Here is a 4840-nt window from a genome sequence, read left to right on the forward strand (position 1 = left end):
AGATCGTCCTTGTACTTGATTGTACTTAGACAAAACCAGTAAAATTAATCCCAATTGTCCTAAAAGGAATCCCTGAACGACTCAGAGCCATGAAATCACTGTGACGACTTTATTTAACTCAGCTGTGTAAGTCACTTTATAACTAAGTCACACAATTATTCGTTAAGTGGAGAGGCGCAAAGCCGTGTCATATTTTGTACATTTGGGCCAATATACGTACAGCTCAGATAGATGTGTGAGTCCTGAGAAAACGCTTTCTGGGAATTGAGTTATTTTGTTCTTATCAAGAAAAAAAATCAGAAATGAGTACAGATTTCGAATTAAACAAGAAACATGCAATCAATCCCATTTTAATTTAATTGCCGTTTCGTTCTCAGCATTTGCGAATCACGGTTGTATTCCATTCTATTTAGACAAGAGCAGTAAAATTAATTCCAATTGTCCTAAAAGGAGTCCGTGAACGGCTCAGAGTGTTCAAATCAAGGGAAAATGGATAACAGTGGATTTGGTAGTTCTATGGAAAACAATAGGAAAAATCAAAAGCAAAATTTAGCATTTTAATGACCAAATGCAGTTTGAAGACATGCATTGTTTTATCGAGCTTAGATAAAGAAGGTTCATTGTATTGTTATGTTAATAAAGGAAGTGTTCTCACATGGAAACAGGAATTAACAGAGTTTCATAATGTCCTGATAGTTTTAAAAGTGAAGGACTCTGAGGTTTCATGGAACTATTATATGTAATTACCATCCCGTTGCAGATATTGTCATTTCATTGGCTCGAAATTAGTGTTTGTCAGTAGCAATCAATATGGTTGATTTATGTGCTCCTTTATTTGGAAAAGGGGTTTTGGCTAAGATCATAAAAAAGGGTTTTAAAGAAAGAACCAAAATGATAGACTGAAATAACATTTAATATTAATCTTAGAAGGGTAGGGTTCAAATGCACTTTTATTGTTGACCTGAAAGGGTTAATTACTGTAAATACTTTATTTAACCTAGCTGACTAGGACAAATGGTACGCCTAAGTACCATTCTTGTAGGATTCGTAAAGGGAGATATAGCCCAAGATTCCCTGAAAATCTCGGCTTTCTAGCTTTCATGGCGCGTATATGACTGGTATTCTAATTCAGGCCATTTGAGCCTATGCGACGGCGAAATTTTCAACCGATCGCGGAGCGGTTTTACTAACGTTTTTCAGCCAAAAAATTACTCTACAGGCTTCAGAAAGGATAAAGAAAAGGATTGTGGTTCATTGGATAGAATTTCAAGCGTTAAAATCGCTGAAAAGGTAACATTATTTTCGTAGCGTCTTAATCACATGTTCCTTCACAGGTACACCAAGTAAAGCTGACAATGTAATTTGAGCATCACGATCAGATAAAATTATAAGCGTTTGCATATGGGAATTTGCAAACGTGTTTAGAAGTCGAAATAAAGAACATGAATCGAACAAAAATGCTTTACCTTGTCTTCTCGATACCTTATCAGTGTTTTTGTGGCGTAGTTTGGCCATTTCAGCGCTATTCCAGGGGGTTGTAGGTTCGCTGTTTTCTCTCTATATATTTATCTTGTTGGGGAATTATATGTGTGAGAGAGAAACGGTGAAACTAAGAACATACCATAAATAGGACAAGGAGGCAAGGTGAGAAATTCTGGTGTATTTTTATTTCTATTTTAATGCCCTAAATAACGATCGCTAAATTCCCGATAAAAACCCTTTTGTATTAACGCAACAACGATACTCCGTGAGCTTTACCTATGGTTCCTTCGATCTCAAAGAATTGTGTTTCCCCTCAAAATATTCGCTTGTTTTCGCTTTCGCTCGAACATATTTTCCTTGATTACATGTCCAGTGAATTGTTTTATTCTTTGGTATGAATTTTCCGTCGAAAAATCGGTTATTTTGGTGGTTTTTTGCAAACAGCGGTTATTCGTAATGCGATGTCTCGTTGCCGTTAGCAACAGGTCGCAAATTTGACACTTTTATCGCATTATCATATTACGCATTAATCGCTAATCCGATTACTCCTAAAAATCCAAAAATATTCGTGCCTCATCAGTTTCCGGTCACATTTGAGTCCTAGAAAGCAGATAAATTGAGGAAGAATTTAGTATTCGTAATCAACGTTTAAATGACCAATTTTGCCTGGAAAACTTATTTCAGTGTTATTTTTCTTAATTTTTTTCTTTCAACTTTCGTTTTTATAAATTGTTTCAGTTGTCTGTTTTTTGAGAAAAAAAAAAACATTTTTTGGCGATGGAGTCACTTTGTAATCTCAGTTTAGCTTTTATTGCAGTTTGATTCCGAGCATTCACTGATCCCGGCTTTACTTAATTCCAATTAGGTCATCGTGGTTTTCTAACGTTAAGCTCACTGATAATGCTATTCATGAGGTATGTTTTGGAAGCTAAACGCACGCTCTCTGAACGGTCGGTCGGCGTCAGATTCGCTCTGACGAAGGGTTAACGCTCAAAACGCCAGCTTTTAGAAACTCTGTATGGTGGCCAATTTACATTATCAACTCCGTTGATAAAACCAAATTTTTGTATACTACTTCCCCACCGACGCAGCACCACAGTTTCTTTAGAAAGTACCCCCTTCATTCAAGAATTACAGTCTCTAGTTTTAGAGATATTCATTTTGTGTGTAACAAATTGCATTTCACCGGAAATGAAATGTATTCCTAAAGATCTGAACGCAGAGGTGGTTGTCTGAGTAGAATCGTAGTTTTCGATGATAATACATTAAACTTTTTATATTCTTAGAATGTTGGACGTTAAGTGGGGCCCACATTCCGTGGACAGGTTCGCCTGCTGTTATAACAACAAGCTTGCTCGTTTTAACTCCGGGCTTTATCAGCCTGGAACAGAAGCGGTTGACGCATTTACTCCAGATTGGAAACACGAGAACAATTGTCTAATGCCCCCGGTTTCCCTAATTGTACGAGTTATTAATCATAGGGAACTATGTAAGGCTGAAGGATCAATTTGTTTTTCCAGTGTGGAAGTCTTCCTGTTTTTGGACAGTCTTGCCTCGAGACGGCAGACATTTGAGTCCCTTTGTGAACGATTTGTTGTGATTACCTTATCAGACATGAATTTGGTTTTATCAACGGAGTTGATAGGGTAAATTGGCCACCGTACTGAGATTCTAAATGCTGGCGTTTTGAGCGTTAGCCCTTTGTCAGAGCGAGTCCAGAGCGATTCGCTCTGACGAAGGGCTAACGCTAGAGACGTCAGCTTTTAGAATCTCTGTACGGTGGCCAATTTACATTATCAACTCCGTTGATAAAACCAAATTTTTGTATACTACTTCCCCACCGACGCAGCACCACAGTTTCTTTAGAAACTACCCCCTTTAATCAGACATGACATTTGTCTTTGTAATGAAGTTGAAATTTGTCTCATTTCTCGCCTGAAGTTAGGTCATAAAATGCTTATTCCGAAAAAGAAACAAAAAAGGGAGGTCACCGACGTTGTTTTGCAGGAAAGAAAAAGGAGAAATGTCTTATTTCGATAGATGGGTCATCATAACGAGATGTAGCCTCATCTGCTCATCCGTCGAAAATCATAAAAATAACATATTAGAGTAAAGATTTCTGTGCACACAAAAATATAGGGTTGGGGTTGTTAGATACCTGCCTGCAGCTAGGGATGTCGTAAACAGAGTTAATCCTCAACGCGCCTTTTCACAAGTGCTACCCGTTGTAACCATTTCCGGAATTCAGGACACAAGGCCGGAAAGAAAAACTTTTAAAAGATAACCTGTTACATTGTGATTTTGTCTCATTTCATCATATTTTGTGTATTGTAAGAAGAGAAAGTGATTCATGTAAAAAAATAAATAAAATAAAAAATAGGGGTCACCGATGAACTAAACCAGTGAAATCAATGTGATGTTCCAAGCTCTTGGAAAATTTTGTTTGTCACATTTTTATTTGACCTGTCGGGGAAGGACTGGAACCCAAGACAGGATCGATCGATGAAAGGTTTTTGTAAAAAAAAAAAAAAAACACTTTCTCGAGCATAGCAACGAAGTTTGAGGCAGGTGACATCTTTATTTGGTTAGATTTTTTGCATCATATCTCTCCACTGCCGTTATGCTCATCTTCTGGAGTGTGGTTTTTGTGAGATATAATCGCTGGCTGTTGCCACGTAGGTCCGCACCATTTAAGTGGATGGGGAAGAAAAAACATTCTGTTCTATTTGTATGAAAGTAAAGGAAAAGAACTTCAAAACCATGTGTTCATTTCGGATCAAGAATTTCGTAGCGTAATAAGAACATTAAAAAAACCCAGCCCCATTAAATTCACGCAAGGTCGCTGACTTAAACTAATCTTCCTCGAGTTTTCAAAACTTTTAGCCACTACTCGATTAGCTACCTTTTCCAGACCTTTTCCAGCCTCCCTCTCATTTCTGTTTAACGTTTCATAATAAATTGGAAATAAATGTGCCATTTTTTTCTTGGCCAGGGTGCCTTATCCGAGATCATGGTAGAGAGCTTAAGCAACGACAACGGCGACGGCTACGAGAACCTCACAAATTTGCATATTTAGGGAGCAAAAACAATAGCTTTGCACGCCCTGCACGTGCATTTTACACTTTTGTCCATTTCTCTGGCGTCGTCAGCAAAACAACAACTTGAAATTGCCAAATTTGAGGATTTATGAAGAACGTCAGCACATGCTGATGAATTTCCATTTCTTCCCTAAATTAAGCGCAATTCCGACCAGTGTTATTTTTGAGGAACTACCACACCCTTGTCATATTAAAAAGGTTGAAATAGTCACGAAGTGATTACAATAACGTGAATCTATAGTTTGCGATGACGTTCTCCT

Source organism: Montipora capricornis, unplaced genomic scaffold (assembly GCF_036669925.1).
Source record: "Montipora capricornis isolate CH-2021 unplaced genomic scaffold, ASM3666992v2 scaffold_318, whole genome shotgun sequence".
Lineage (NCBI taxonomy): Eukaryota > Metazoa > Cnidaria > Anthozoa > Scleractinia > Acroporidae > Montipora > Montipora capricornis.